This window comes from Alligator mississippiensis, chromosome 2 (genome assembly GCF_030867095.1).
Source record: "Alligator mississippiensis isolate rAllMis1 chromosome 2, rAllMis1, whole genome shotgun sequence".
NCBI lineage: Eukaryota > Metazoa > Chordata > Crocodylia > Alligatoridae > Alligator > Alligator mississippiensis.
Genome location: NC_081825.1, coordinates 277482170 through 277498207, shown reverse-complemented (window position 1 = coordinate 277498207; position 16038 = coordinate 277482170). Strand labels below are relative to the sequence as shown.

At 47.3% G+C, this 16038-nt stretch overlaps 1 long non-coding RNA gene across 1 annotated transcript in view; it reads right to left on the bottom strand.

Annotated features, from left to right (window-relative positions):
• Window positions 1-9747: 9747 nt before the first annotated feature.
• LOC132248821 (uncharacterized) overlaps window positions 9748-16038 on the bottom strand; it is a 34725-nt gene continuing 28434 nt past the window's right edge. Inside the window, exon 5 of the long non-coding RNA XR_009460255.1 lies at window positions 9748-10461. This is a non-coding gene — a long non-coding RNA (uncharacterized LOC132248821). The remainder of the gene's footprint in view (window positions 10462-16038) is intronic.

The following is a 16038-nucleotide window of genomic DNA, read 5'->3' as shown; positions in this document are numbered from 1 at the left end:
CGCTGGGCCACAAAGGCCCTAGGGGGGAAGGCTACAGGGCAGGGAGCTCAAGCCCACAACGAGCAGCCTTCCCCCACCCCATCATGGGCTCCATTCCAGCTGTGCTGCCCATGGGGGATAGGAACCAGGCTCCGACCTCCACTCTGCTCCACTGCAGCAGCCAGCACCTCCCACAGGCGGCAGCCAGGGCTTGGGCACTGCTGCAGGGGATGGGAGCTATGGGTCCCTGGTCCCATAGCCCTGGGAGCTGGGGCCTCCTCTGGCATGACTGGTAGGAATAGGCTGTATTTCATTGCCAGTTAGTCTTTGAAGATGAGCTTAAATTCTTCCAAAATACAGCAAATCCATTTATGCATTCATCATACAGATGAACATATCTGCTACATACAAAGATCTTGTATTTTTAAAATATAAGAATTCTAGACACAACTAGAGACTTTTTGTTATGTTGCTAAAATGGTGTTAAGGTTCCTGTTGTTTATCAAGTAGATTGTGACTGAAGAGGATATGAAATAGCAGATTTTTTTTTACTGAGTGCTTTAAAGATAGGATATGAATTTCAGTACAGCTTCCACTTCCCCCTGGGTGAGGGGACAGCTGTAGGAATTGTTTCATCCCCATTACAACTTGTGTTCCAACCTAAAGGAACTTGCAGATTGTTACCAGATCTCTGATTGGGACCAAATCTCTGAATCCGAATTGAATTGGGAGACCAATTAAAAGCTCCAAATCGATTTGAAGCATCCAAATCCGGGTGGGATGTGGGCGCGGCTCACTCTGGGTGGAAGGGAGCAAGCAGCAGCAAGGCACAGTCCCTGCTCACAGAGCTGCTGCCCCTGCATCCCATGCCCTCTGTGCCAGCTGGCAAGTGGTGGCATGGCAGAGACCCCACTCCCAGTGCTGATGCAGTCAGGGCTATGCCCTGCTGCCACCCGGAGCAAGCTGCACCTGCATCACACCCTCCCTGCATTGGCTGGGCAAGCAGCAACAGGTCAGGGCCTCTGTAGGAGCCACAGTAAAAGCCCCCATGGCCGCTCTGCTCAGCCCTATCCCCCATGCAGCCCCAGCCTCCCAGCTCTTTAAAAAAAAAAAGCCCCACACTCCTGCTCTGGCAGCAGCAATTGGAGCCTCTGAGGGCTCGTGGCAGAGCACCCACACACAGCACAGGGCAGTGGGGATCACCGCCCCCCCCCGTCTTGCACCCATGCGGCAGTGGCCCCATGGCACAGGTGCAGCATGGCTTGGCAGAGCGCCACATGCTGTCTTGAAACTCAGGCAGCTCCAGCAGTCAGCTGGAGCCCAGCAGCGCTCATCCCCAACGGCCCCAGCTCCTAGGCAGCATGCGGCAACCTGCTGAGCCGCGTTGCACCCGTGCAATTCGATAGTTGCCGCACGGGTGCCAGGTGGGGGGGGAAGAAAGATCCCTGCTGCCCCCCCCCACACTCTGTGCTGTGCAGGGGGGGCTCTGCCATGAGCAGCCAGAGGCCCCAATCACTGCTGCTGCAGCCAGTGAGTGCAGGGCTTTTTTTTTCCTTAAAGCTCCGCACTCACTGGCTGCAGCAGCATCAATTGGGGCCTCTGAGGGTTCATAGCAGAATCCCACATGCAGCACAGGGCAGTGGGCACAGCGGGGATCATACCCTTCCCCCCCCTCAACCCCCCGCTTGGCACCTGCATGGCAGCTGTTGCATCATGGCTCGGCAGGGTGCCGTGCACTCCCTGGGAGTTGGGGTGGCTCCACCTGTCACCCAGAGCCTGGGACCACTCAGCCCGCTACCCCAGCTCCCAGACAGTGCAGAACACCCTGCCAAGCCATGCTGTATCTGCACCATGGAGAAACTGCCATGTGGGTGCCAGTTGGGGGGGACGATCCCCGCTGCCCCTGATGCCCTGCACTGCACCTGGGGGCTCTGCCATGAGCACCCCGAGGCCCCAATTGCCGCTGCTGCAGCCGGTGAGTAGACTGGGACTAGGTAAGTGAGTAGGCTGGGGCTGGGCAGGGTAGCCATGGGGGTTTCTCCCATGGCTCCCCCCACCCAGGGAGAGGCCAGCACAGCTGAAGGAGCCACAGGAGAACCTGCAGCCACCCAGCTGTGCCTGCCTCTCCCCAGCTGATCCGAATCACCAAATCTCGCCAAATCTTCTGAAGCCAATTTGGCCGAGTGGATTCAGGACAATGATCCAAATCTCCAAATCTAATCACTATCCTCTGAATCGGCCAAATCTGAATCAAATACTTCCCTGTTTGCACAAGCCTAGTTGTTACAGTAGTCTCTGTATATCCCACCCCTAACCAGTTGGAGTTTGCAACTTAAAGTTAACTGTAGTAATTTCCAGGTATGCAGGCAGCTTGGCCAGCCTGTCTATCCACTCTTACTCCACTGGTGTGTGCACAAGCATGCACAGATACACACACACAAACAGCAGAAAATAGGAGTCAACCCTTAGGCAGCACTCTGGACCGTCTTCTATTGCTTTCTCATAATATGCTTGTTATAGCAACCTCTTTATCCAAAGAGAAAATGGCATTTGTTGCAGAGACAAATGTCAGTATTTTCTTGTGGGGAAAGATGCCATGAAAAGTATTATAAATCAAAGAGCTCAAATGGTAAGAAGCTGTGGGTGTCATACAGTAAATCTTCCTACAAAAATAAAGTGTGGTGGAAGTATGGCACTGCAAGAATCATTCTGAGCGTACCCAGCAGGAATTTCCAGTTGTGACAGAACAGCAACAGGGCTCATGATCAGCCCCTTGAGCACCCCGAGGCCCCAATTGCCGCTGCTCATGATCAGCCCCTTGTAGGGTCAGTGCTAAGACTGCTACCCCCTGACTGTCAGAAGTTCTCTTCCCGAGTTTCCGTACATAATGGAAAGAGTTGTTTGCAGGCCACAAGCCTCATTAATACCAGAAGTGGAAAGCTCAGTGTGCTGGAAGACCCAGTGACAGAAGACAGGCGTTGAAGCTACAAAGCCTGTGACAGTGAGAGGAGCTCTCCCTCCCTCCCTCCCTCCCTCAGCTGCCAGGTTCCAAAGGAGGGCCACAAGAAGAACTACATAATGCACAGCCTGTGGTCTGGAGATATAAATACTGTGTAATGAAGTTGGAGAGATGTAGTGAATGTGATGGACTAAAATATGGGAGATCTGTTACTCATGGTTTGTGCCACGTAAAATTTCCTTTCTGTATACAAAAGAAGTCAAGGAAAGTTTTGCTGTTGTTCAGAGATAAAATAGTATCATATTTCATGACTCCTTCACTTAAATGTATCTGGCTTATGTATTATGTATGGAAATGGACTTAGACTAGCAGAGCTGGGAGATGTCTTACTGCAAAATTTCATAGATTTCATAGACATTAGGGCTGGAAGGGACCTCGGAAGATCATCGAGTCCAGCTCCCTGCCCCAGGGCAGGAAGTCGGGGGGGGGGGGGGGGGGGTCATAGGATCCCAGCAAGATAAACATCCAAATGTCTCTTGAAGGAGTTTTAAGTAGGTGCTTGAACCACCTTTGGCAGCAATCTATTCCAGACCTTGGGGGCTCGGACAGTAAAGAAGTTCTTCCTTATGTCCAGCCTGAAACGGTCCTGAACGAGTTTGTGACCTTTTGACCTTGTCATCCCTTGGGGCGCTCTGATGAACAGGCATTCCCCCAGATCCTGGTGAGCACCCCAATAAACTTATAAGCAGTCACCAGATCACCCCTGAGCCTGCGCTTTTCCAGGCTGAAGAGTCCCACGGCTCTCAGCCTCCATCATAAGGTCTGTTTTCCTGACCTCTGATCATGCGCATGGCTCTCCTCTGGACTCTCTCAAGCTTCTCTACATCCTTTTTGAATTGTGGAGCCCAAAACTGGATGCAGTACTCCATCTGCAGCCTCACCAAGGCCAAGTGCAACAGGAGGATGACGTCCTGGGATTTGTTTGAGAAGCATCTATGGATGCAAACCAGTGTTTTCTTGCTTTACTAGCCACAGCATCACATTGCAGACTCATGTTTATCTTGTGGTCAATCATGACCCCCAAGTCCTTTTCGTCCATAGTGCTAGTCAGCGTAGCACTGCTGAGCCTATAAGCATGCTGCAGGTTTTTCTTCCCAAGGTGGAGAACCTGGCATTTTTCAGTGTTAAACACTGTCAGGTTCTAAAATTTAAAAACTACAAAACTAGCTGTTTAAAAAGCAACTAATCTTCAACTTGCCTACATCTTTCCTTTCCACACCCTTCTCACTGCTGAGTCTCATTCCCCACACCTTCATTTAAAGACAGCCACATAAGGAAAGCGGGTGTAAAACCCTGGAGGGCCTCAGTTCAACAGCAGGAACAGCATGGTAGCTTTGCTCACGAGGATGCCTTTAAAGACAATAGCAGCCCTCTGTTTCATCCTCATTAGCAGGGACCCTGGTTTTCTCTTTAAAAATTGTGTGACCAAAAATCCCAAAATCCATGTTTGTCCGCTGATGAAAACACGAATTTGGGGATTTTGATAGATGAAGCACCACTATATATATAGGTATCAATTTAACACAATGTTTTATTGATATATTTACAATTTTAAAGAAACATGGAAGCCTACCAGTTTGTACCTTCCAAAATTCTCTGTCTCTGGCACCTATGAGATGACAGCCCTGTTGCAGAACATGGGTGTGATGGATGTTTTCTCTAACTGGGCTGATCTGTCGGGAGTCACCGGGAATCCTGATCTCAAGGTCTCAAAAGTAAGTTTTGCCAACTTAGTGGATGCTCAATGGATTTGTCTCTTCCCAGGTCTGTGTAAGCATCCCCTGCATCATGCTAGGGAATGCTACAGTTGATCACAGAACTATTAGGTACAAGTTACCCAATAAAGTATGTGCTCATCAAGCAGAAATATGTTAGTTTTCTCAGCTTTGCTTTTTGTCCTGTGCCCAGCACCACTTGACAGCAGCCTGTGTTATATATGTTTTGCAATTTAGCATGTGGAGCAGGGAAGGCATGATTTACTAAAGGACATGCCCATATAACCCAAATATGTTTCCACAGAAGAAATATCTCACTGAGAGAAATAAAGTCAGGAGGGTTGCAAATCATAATATGCTTGTTCCCATAGGAATAAATACTCATAGGAAGGGGCACAGAACAAAAAGAAGAAAATAATGTGCTTTCACCAATTTCTAAGATAAAATAATGAACTTTTAAATATAGAGCCTTGTTGTACAATTGGTACATTTGTGAACCCATTATTGCAGTACATGAGCACCTTACAATCTGCTGTTTGATTTATACTCACAGCACCCTCCTCAGGTAGGGATTATTCTCATTGTACAAATGGGGAACTGATGCAAGACAGCTCTAGTGACTGGCCAATTCACAGAAGAGATCTATGGCTCCATGGGTGGATTTTGAAAAAGGGGTGTAGATGATGTGGTGCATCATAACATATAACACAATTCACATTTCTCTCCAGTTAAAAGGAAACCAGAAAATTTACTAATAGCTAAGGGCCTAGGGCTGTATTATTCAATTTAAGATTGAAGCAATAAAAATTATGGGAATATGCATTTATTCGCTATATTATTTATTAAGTATAAAACAAAAAATAGGAAAAAAAAAATCAAAAGTTGTTGTTTTGTCCTACTGTCTTTAGAATTAAGTGTGCATCTTTTTTAGATTCGTAAAACTAAATCAAGTCTTCCTAAGCATCTTGACAGTGCACCCAATGCTTCACTGAAAATTATTTCCATACCTAAGCTGATGTTCAGCTAAGTAAATGTTTCCACACCTGAGCTAATGTTTTAGCTAAGGTTAAAAAACTCTGCAGTAGGAGCTACATTAAGAGGAGCAGCTAACACACAGAAGAATTGCAAAAGAAAGTATAGCTTGAACTATTGTTTATGATAGTGAGACATTACAGAATCAGGCAGTTTTCTGTGTGGTGTGAGGCTACCAGAAATCTGAATTATGCAGCTCAGCTCAGCTTGACCCCACTGCATATGAAGAGGAAGAGCTCTCTTTGAGTTAGGAGAATGCTGGGAGCACAGGGCAGAAGTAACGTTTTGTACTATTGATTCCGTCCTCGCTCTGCTTGCTCTTTAAGGCTAAGTACACACAGTCAAAAATGGCAAGGCTGAATTGATTCAGTCTTTCCAGGTTAATCTAACCTGCAGAAATTCAATTGAAACAGAAGTGAACAGACATTTACCTTTAATTCAGGAAATGTAACCACATGCCCTCAGTGGTTCAGGCCAGAAGCTAGGGGATACTATAGCACAGCCCCTTGGTACAGCCAGCATGGGCTAGGTGTTCACTTCCTCTTCCTACTGCCCCTGAGGTTTCTGGGATTTGCAGTCCAAAATCACAACCGCAGGACTCTGCAGGATTGCTTATTACTTTCTCTTCTTGCTTCCAGGTGCCTTTAGGATTTGTGGTCCACAGTTGCCGCCAGCAGTAATTTTGAGTTGAGGAAGGGGTGTTTAGCCCCTTCTCTGGCCCCAGACCCCAGCTGGGGTTTGCCTGGGGTGGAGCAGTCCATCCCCACCTTGCAGACTCGACTGTATCCCCAGCTGGGCTTGCCCCACCCCATCCCCTCTGGAGCAGACAGTGCAGCCCGGCCCAGGGCTGCAAAACATGCTAGGATGCTATGATTTAAATTGAATCAGGAAGGGGTCTGGGACAGAAGTTTCAGACCTGGTTTGACCCAAATCAGTTAAGTCTGCTATTACATTCAACCAGGTTTATCTTAAGCCAGTATCAGCCATTTTGAAACTGGTTTATGTGCACTGACTTCTGTTCTGTTACAGACTTAAACCAGTTTCTGAACTTATAAGGAGTTTCAGGCAGCCTAGACAGACAGCAGGGGTAGCTGTGCTTGGAACAGTGGTTGAGGTTGCAGATCACAAGATACATTTCCACCAACCTCCTTCATTTACCTTCTGATTAATTGTATCTTGAAAACAAAGAAATATGACAATGAGGAAGGGATTTTTAAGAGAACACATGAAATAAAAAACTGGCAAAGCCTGTTGCAAAGGGCAGGATTGTAGAATAATGAATTATCTTTGGTGACTTACCCATTGGTCTCTCCTTGTTGAAATCTCTCCAGTACCAGTCCAGCTTTTTCCCCACCACACAATGACCTCCTCCAAAGACAAACCCCACCCATTAACTGACTAATTTTATTTTCCTATGTAACAGGGACCCTGGTTTTCTCTGCTTAAAAAAATCACAAATTCTCTGATTAAAAACCCCAAATCCACATTTTTCCATGATTCAAATGAAATGCTGTGTATGTATAGGTATCAGTTATTTAGGATAAATTCATTTCCAGTATTGACAAGATGATTATTTTGGAAGCCTACCAGTGCATCAATCACTATAATAACATAAAACCTAAATACCTATACATTCTGGCATTTGACTATGGGTTTTTTATCATGGAAAATCAGAGCTCCCTCTACCCCCTTCACTCACCGGGATGCAGGTCAAGCTGCAGCTGTGCCCCCCACTCCTTACTGTTTTATGGCACTGAGCAGCCCTGAAATGCTGGTGCCCATTGTACATCACTCCAAAGCCACAGTCCCCCAGACCTGATGGTGCCCCCCCCACCCTGCTGGAGAGGCCCCACAGCTACCTGGGCTATGGGGCCAGGGACCCAGGTCTACAGCTCCCTGCACCCACCAAGCCCCAGCTGCCACCCATGGGAGGTGGCAACTGCTGTGGCCTGAACAGAAAATGGAGTGCAAAGCCTGGCTCCCCTTCCCCTGTGGTGGCACAGCTCCCTGCCCTGCTGCCCTCCTCCCAGGGACCTCTGCAGCTCAGAGGGCAGGCCCTGGTGCAGCAAGACAGAGTGGGGTGGGGAGGCTCAGTGCCACTGCCAGGAGCCCTGCACTGCCATGGTGAGGTACCCCCTGCCTGCCCAGCCGCAGTGAGGGGCACAACTCCATGCCACCACCCCCATTACTGCCAGGTGCCTCTGGGATGCCTTGCCATTGTGGTAGGGGCTCCCGGAGGTGGCACCAAGCCTACTCACCCTGCCATGCCTCACTGGGTCCCACCTTCTGGGCCATGGAGGCCCCAATGTGAAGGCAGCAGAGTGGGGAGTCCTGAGTCTGCAGCAGACAGCCCACACCCGGTCCCACCCTGTGCACATATCCGGGGGGCATGCGACTCCCGTGCCCCCCGCCATGCAGTGGTGGGGAGCCAGCCCCCTGCCATACCCCAACAAGCAACCTGCAGCTCCATCCCACTCCCTGCCTGGGCCCTGCGGCCTCATATTCCTGCCCTGGGCCCCAAGCCCCACATATTGCCCTGACTGAAAAGCATCCCCACCCACCCCCCACCCCTGCCCAACTCTCTCCCTCCCTTACAATGGGGGCCTCAATCCCCCTTCCCTAGACTTACCTGTGGGAGCTGCTCTCCACCCTCCCTAGTTGCCACATGTGCACATGGGACCGCCTGCCTACCCACCCTCCTCCCACTCCTTCCAGCCCCTTGCAGGCTGGAACTCTGCCAGCCTGCAAAGGGAAACCCAACATTTCCTGTTTTTCTCTTTTAAAGGAGAAAATCTGTGGTTTCTCCTTAAAAGGGGAAAATCCATGTTTTTCCATGGTAAACAGAAAACCCAGAACCCAAGTAATAAACCTTTGAGTCCTCAGTCAGAACTTTCCCAGCTCCCTCCTCTTCCTCCAGCCTAAGCCCCTCAGAAATACTTATCACACAACCTATTACCTTGAGGGTGAGAACCACTCCTCTTCTACCTGCCTCCCTCTGCATCTCAGGAGGAACCTTCCCAGCTTGGAGTCAGGTTTCTGAGCCCACCAAACCTTCCAGGGCTCAGAAAACAACTCAACACAGAAGCTTTGGAAAACCGGCCCGCAGGGTCAACCCTGCCCCCTCCGACCTAAGAGCTCAGGACAGTTGTAGAAGTCCACACGCCTTCGCCCTTCCCCACAGGCCTGTGCTGCCATCCCATTCCTACTTGTTGCTAAAGGTCGAGAGGAAACAGAAACAGAGGCAGCAGTGACAGGCTGTGGCTACAGGGAGATGTTGCTTTGAAGAGGCCTCCTAGAGCCTGTAATCTCTGCTTTGTTCTCATCCCTCTGCTGCTGCTGCAGGAAGTCCAGGGACTGGAGAGTGGAGGGATCATTGCAGATCCCCCTGAATGTGAATGCGAAGCAGATCTACAAGCTGCTCATTGACCTTTTCCTTGTAAACTTTAGTAGGCCCTTCACTGCTTAACGGGGATATAACCCAGGTATTTGCTTGCATCCAGTTGGCCATAATAGGTAAGAGAAGCAGCAAAAGAAATAAGCAGGCACTGGAATGCCACAGACAAAGATACTTTAAAAGGTTGGAAGAAGATGGCTAAAGGTTGCTTAGGGCCCGTTTACTGGCTTTATGCTTGTTGTACCCAGTTTATGACCAAGACTTAGCTTAAATAAGGGATAAAAACAGGCATAGTATTATAAGATATAACTTATTAGGGCCATTTCTGTGTTCTAAGTAAGCTTTAGAAATTGGGCCAGGTAACTGAGTATAAAAACCCAGGTCCACCTCAGAATTTTTCTCTTCAGTCTTAAACTACAATTCTTGCTGAACTGTCAGTCCGCAAACTTAGCATTTCTTAAAAACTTACCTAACAGGCTGGCCACCTGTTAGAGGCATTTTAAGGCTTTAGAACATAGAGCATTTAGGATAAATTTGTTTCCATTTCTGACAAGATGATTATTTTGTTAGGTAAATGAGACATTTAGTATGTTCAATCATTTGCTTATTATGCCTTCTCTGTACTATTTGGCCATGTATATATTATCTATATTTCAGTATTAAACTAGATATTCAAATGCACTTACATTTATTTTCATGAGTACTTAACTTGGCAGGATGGGTACCTTGAACCTTCCTTTGTTCCCAGAATACCTCCCGGAGCCCAAAGCCTCTTTCCTGTGCTGGTTCCAGACAATGCATTATGACGCTGGAGAAAGCATCCAAGTGAACAGCAGCTTCCCACAGCTGGAGTAGTTTCAATCCCTTGAGCACTGTTTCTGACAGCAGAAGAGGCTGCTTTCTGCAGTACATCAGCCATACACCCCAATGTAGCTCACAGCTCTGGCACTAATGGGGCAGCTTCGTTCCATCAGCCACAAACAGACTCATTTTTACTTCTGCCATGTTTGTCATTCAGAGTCAACTCATATGTATCACACAAAGTTCCTGAGAATGCAAATTTTCCCAAAGTCTCTCTCACCTTAGCTGTTCTAGCCTGGACATGATTTGATCACTAAGACTGAGCTGTGTGAGATGTGAGGGAGACATGCATGCTGTACTTTACAGTTCCAGCATCCCGCTGATCCATGCACACTGATCTTCCCAGTGGTCTTTTTCCTGTTATCTGGCTTCTTTCTTCTCTTCCTCCTACTAAGTCTCTAAATTCAAGGAGGCCAAATTGGGCAGACAACAAAGACTTGATCTTAAAGGTCCCCGGTTACCTGGTAACACAAAAACAAGTTAGTTAGTGACTCAGCTGGGCTGTTGGACAGAATCAGAATGTGACAGGTGAAAAGAACTGGAATTTGCTTACAGAACTACAGAGCTCAGCAATTCAAAATGAGCCAACACAAAAGTTAACTGAAAAGTTTTATGTTTTGACATTGCACACCTTTTGGTTATCTGCAGGTAGCCATGTAAAATGGGCCATAAGGAATTGAATGGAATTTGCCACTCAAGGAACATCTTGGCTAAGACAGTGGATGGCCCAATAACTAGAGGTAAACCTTTAAGAACTGGCATCTAGGAGCAGGGACCAAACAAAGCTACTGGGAATGAGAAAGTGTAAAAAGGAGGTAGGGAAGCAACTGGAACAACAGAGAGTCTATCTAAGAGCATCTTTCACATGGGACACTGTATACTGTGGGTCTTGTCTTAGGCAACAAGGAGGAAAAGAAGCTGTGTTCAGATACTTCTCCCTCTTGGACTCAGGAATCAGCAGCACTCTTGTTTCTCACCTGGATAGAGGGACTGAGAAAAAGCAGGTTGGAGCAGCACAGGAGACTGCTTGGAGCTGACACTGTGGAGAGCAGAGGTGCAGCCCAGAAAATAGGATCCAGGGAGAGCATCTCTGCCTACTATCAGTGTAGGGGCTGTTTTAGCTGGGGGATGGAGTAAAGCCTTCAAATCCTGCATGTTCCACAGGTGCAAGAGATCAGCCCACCTGCAGCATGGGTCCATCTACGGGAAACAAACTGTGAATGGGAAATAAAGTGAAAAGGGTCAAGACTAGCTAGTTTATGAGCTCTAACAGAGGAGGGAAAGGGCAGGCTCTGAAGTGTCAGGAAGATTAGAGGCCCTGTAGCCTTGCCATTATCTTGCTAAGGCTTTGCATAACAGGCATCCTTGGGAAACGGCTTCACGGGCATTAATCCACTCTTTACTGTTACACACTTAGGGAATCAATAGACGTGCAGCAAGACTGCTCCAATGCACTGCAATTACAATGTGTCGAAGCAGACTCGATTGATCTTGGAGCTGAGGCCTGGCAGCTGCCTGCTGCCAGGACAGTGGCAATACCACAATGCTCACTCTGAGATTGGAGCGGGGACCAGCAGCAGACAGCTGCTGGGGCAGGAACAGTGTTCCAGCCTCCACTCCAATCTCAGAGCTGGGGTTAAGTAGCAGGCAGCTGCCTGGAGTAGGGGTGCAGGGTGGCTACTGCCCCAGAGGCAGAACAGCTCTGCCCACCTCCCAGAGCCCAGGCCAGACCCTGGTGCCCCCTGCCAGCCCAGAGCTGACATCTGGGGGAGGCTATAGCTCCCCATGGCTGCCATATGGGAGCAGAGCAGGGCAGGAGCATTGCTGCACTGAACTGCTCCCATCAGGTGCACGTTTTAGATGTGCTTCCAGAGAAAGCTTACTACACAGTATTTTTCTGTGCATTAAGCTTTCACTACATTAACACCACATTCACACATGTAGTCACACTCCCTGAAAAGTGAACTTTTGTTGGTAGGCTGTATTTCACTGTCAGTTAAATATTTTGAAAGTGACCATATTCTTAGCAAAGATGCAGTTAATCTATTTATATATTCACCATAAAGATAAATATATCTGTGCTGCATACAAACATTATGTATTTACAGAACATAGAAATGCCATCATCAGGCTAGAGGCTTTTTCTTGCATTGCTAAAATGGTGGCAAGGTTCACAATTGACATACATTGTCAATAAAGGCAATATAAAATGGATTTTGTTTTTTTACCCTTTTCTTTAAAAATAGAATAAATGCTAAAGCATAGCTTCTCCTTCCCTCTGGGTAAGTCAACAGAGGGAGTAAAGTCTACAAACCCCATCCCACAGCCAGGAGCATTTTGCAACTCAAAGCTAATAAATGGAATTTCCAGGAAGGCAGTGCATGTTGGCCAATCTCTCTGTCCCCCCGACCTCACTAATATGTGCAGAAGCATACTCACATGTGTTTGCACACACACACACACACACACACACCCAGAAAGTAGGAGTTTGACCTTAGATAGTAGTATGCAGTTTATTTAACTTGCCACAAAAAATGTTATAAAATCCCTTTCTATAAAAATCTCTTTTTATCAACCTAAAATGGCATTGCTTGAACAGAAATGTGTCAGTGTCTAGGGCCCTTGCTATAAGTTACATGTATTACACAATTAACTAGCTAATCACACAATACATTTAGACTGGCCACATGAACAAAGTAATTATCACACTATTAACTGCTTAACTAAGCAATAAATGTATATTGGCTACATGTTGCAAAGTACTTATAACACCATTAAAATGTCCATCCAGCTATTAACAGCTATAAACAGAGCCAACCAGCTATGAAATTAGTGCTTGAAAATGTGTTACAACTTCAGAGTTGGTTTCTATCCAACTTTAATTTGAACATGTGACAGGGCCCTTACTGTGGGGAAAGAACTAAGTAACAGTCTGAAAATAACAGAATGGAAAAGCTCATCAAACAGAAAGAAACTGAGATCAGGAAAATCTGTCTTCTAGTAAGAATCTGAACAATAAGACCAAAATAAGACACATTTATTACCATGGAGTAATTGTCCATAGAAACAACACACTTAGAAGTGGGCTGCAGTTTCTTAGTCCAGACTCAGTTTCTTAGTCCAAGAGAAATATGCTCCTGTGACTAGAGGATCTGAGCTGGATGCACAAGCCACTTGGCTGCAGCCAGAGTTCTCAGGGTTTCTAAGCTACAGACCCAGAAGCTGCAGGCAAAGTCTGTCCCATGGGTTGGATTGGGCTTCCAATGGACTCCATTTACCAGTAGCTCCTGCCCATGTCACTGCAGCCAGTTTCCACAGAGCCTCCGGGAGCGGCAGTGCTCAGGCAGTTCAGGGCCAGGGTTTTTATGGAGATCGGCCCCAGCAGGGCATGCAGCTTGGTGGGGAACTGCTCCAGGGCTGGGATCTTGCAGTGGTCACAGCATGGTCCTGAGCCAGGTAGAGCTACGATCCCCTGCACCACCTCAGGCAGGGGTATGCAGGCAGCAGATCATGGTTCTGCCCTGGCTTCGGACCACACTGTAACCATTGCAAGATCCCAGTCCTGGCTGGAGCAGCTCCCCACCCAGCCGCATGCCCTGCCAGAGTTGATCCATCCACAGATATTCAAGACTTATACCAAAATTACACTTCTCGGATAAATAATGCAACTCAGCTAGCCTGGGAACACAACTGAGCAAACAATGTCAAAAGCCTATGAGTTAATGAAAAGTCAGTAGCACTGCACATTTCTGGCTAGCCTCAGGGATCTGATTGGCTTCTAGGTAGAAGATGAGCCAGTCAGCATAGGAATCTCACATGATGGCCTGTCCATATCAAATGCTTTAATGTGGTTACCATAGTGGAACATTCCCATCCCATAGGACCTCATCCTTGTCACCAGGGTAGTGTCTTGCAGGATATTTGTTGTCCCAATGATATGGCACAGGGAGGAACAGGGCAGCCAGCTTCATTGTACAAAACAAAAGGGCCTAACTGAGTACTTTTGCAAGCATCGTAGCAGGAAGCAACAAGAAATACAACACAACACAGCATAGCTCCACTCGCTGGAATGCACGACACAGACATGACACTCAGTGTGTAACAAAAAGAACCCTGAAAAATTAGTGAGAGTTTTTAAAAGAGCACCAGGAATGTTGCGAGGTTTGAAAATCCTGACACATGATGAGAGATTTAGGGTGCATTGCCCCACTTTCTAAGAGCTTTTGAAGGCACCTCCCAAGCACACCTCCCTCACCTGAACCCATTCTACAAGTGCCTTCCTTGGAAATACCACCACTCTACCACTGGTCTTGACTGTGCCAAAATCAGAGTGTGAGCGCCGCAATGAAGGCCGCTCATGTATTTCCTCATTCCTGTGTATGACACAGGAGCAGATGGGTGGGCCCCCAGGCAGAGGTTGGGAAGCAGTATTAATATACTCTTATGGAGCATATTTCATTGGAAGTATTAGAAGAAGGTTAGAGCATGATTTGATTATAGTTGTTGATGTAAGTACCCAGGGACTGTAGAAGGCCATTAACCAAAGAGACAGCAGCAAGACACAGCCCACTGTCTGAAAGTTGAAGGGAGAAGTTCAAACTGGAACCAAGGTACAGTTATTAAACAGACTATAAATAACTGGAATGATTTAATAAATAGGTGGATGCAAGATCCCTGGGTGAAATTCTCTGGCTTTGGTTGTGGAAGACAACAGGCTGATGAATACAGTAATCCATAAATTATTGGGAAGCAGAGGAATTATAGCTCCAGGAGAAGCAGAATTTGCTAGCTGTAATTTTGAGTCTCCCTCAGTGAACAGGGTCCCTCTTTCCCCCGCATTATGAATTGAGAGGGGAGCAAAAGCAGAGAGGGAGACTGGTAAATGAAACAGTAATGAAGACCCAGCTGCCAGCTCAGCAGCTTCAGTAGTTGCCTCACCCTGTACAGTTGAAGAAGAATGATGACTTATTCTTCAGGAAGGGACTTGCAGACTTCTGACCAGAAGCGGGAGTGCATGGGCCAAAGCCAAAATTGTGTGACCAGAAACTGGGAGTTCTTTTCTATAATGATGGGCCACCATGTTTTGGACAGATGCAAAAGTACATATAGAGCAAGAAAAAAATCAAGCTGCACTGTGGCACCCATACAGAACACGGAGGGGAAGCTCACAGTTGACCCCCATGAAAAGGCAGAGCTCCTCAGCAATTACTTTGCATCAGTATCCCTGAAACAAGGTGAGAACTGGTCACCAGACTGGGGGAGCAGAGAATATAGCAATGATAGCAGTCCTCATAAAATCAGTCCAGAACAGGTGAAGATACTCTTAGATCAATTGGACGCTTTCAGGTTAGCTGTTCCAGGCGACCTTCACCAAAGAGTGCTGAAAGAGATGGCTGAGCTCACAGCGGTGCCTCTGGCAAGGCTGTTCAAGGAATCATGGAACTCAGGAGTTGTCCCTAATGACTGAAAGAAGGTGAACATGGTACCCATCTTTAAGAAGGGAAACAGGGATGACCCTGCCAACTATACACCAGTCAGTCTGACTTTGGTCCTGGGAAGGTCTTTGAAAAAATTGTCAAGGAGAACATCACCCACAAGCTCACATGTGGTGGTGTACTGAGAAGCAACCAGCATGGCTTTGTAGACGGGAGGTCATGCCTAACAAACCTGGTGTCCTTTTATGACCAGGTAACTAAGCACCTGGACATGGGACAAGAGGTGGACATCATCTACCTAGATTTCAGCAATCCCTTTAATACTGTTTCCCATGAAATCCTCTGAGTTAAGTTGGAGAGTACTGGCCTAGACTAGGCTACAGTGAGGTGGGTTGGGAACTGGCTCTGCAGCTGATCCCAGCAAGTCATAATTGATGGGGTGGTCTCATCCTAGAAGGCCATCTCCAGGGGTGTACCCCAAAGATCAGTGCTTGGGCCCGTGCTTTTTAATAGCTTTATTAATGACTTGGACAAGGGAGTGAAAATTGCAATGATTAAGTTTGCAGACAATACCAAACTGTGGGAAGAAGGGGGCACATTAGA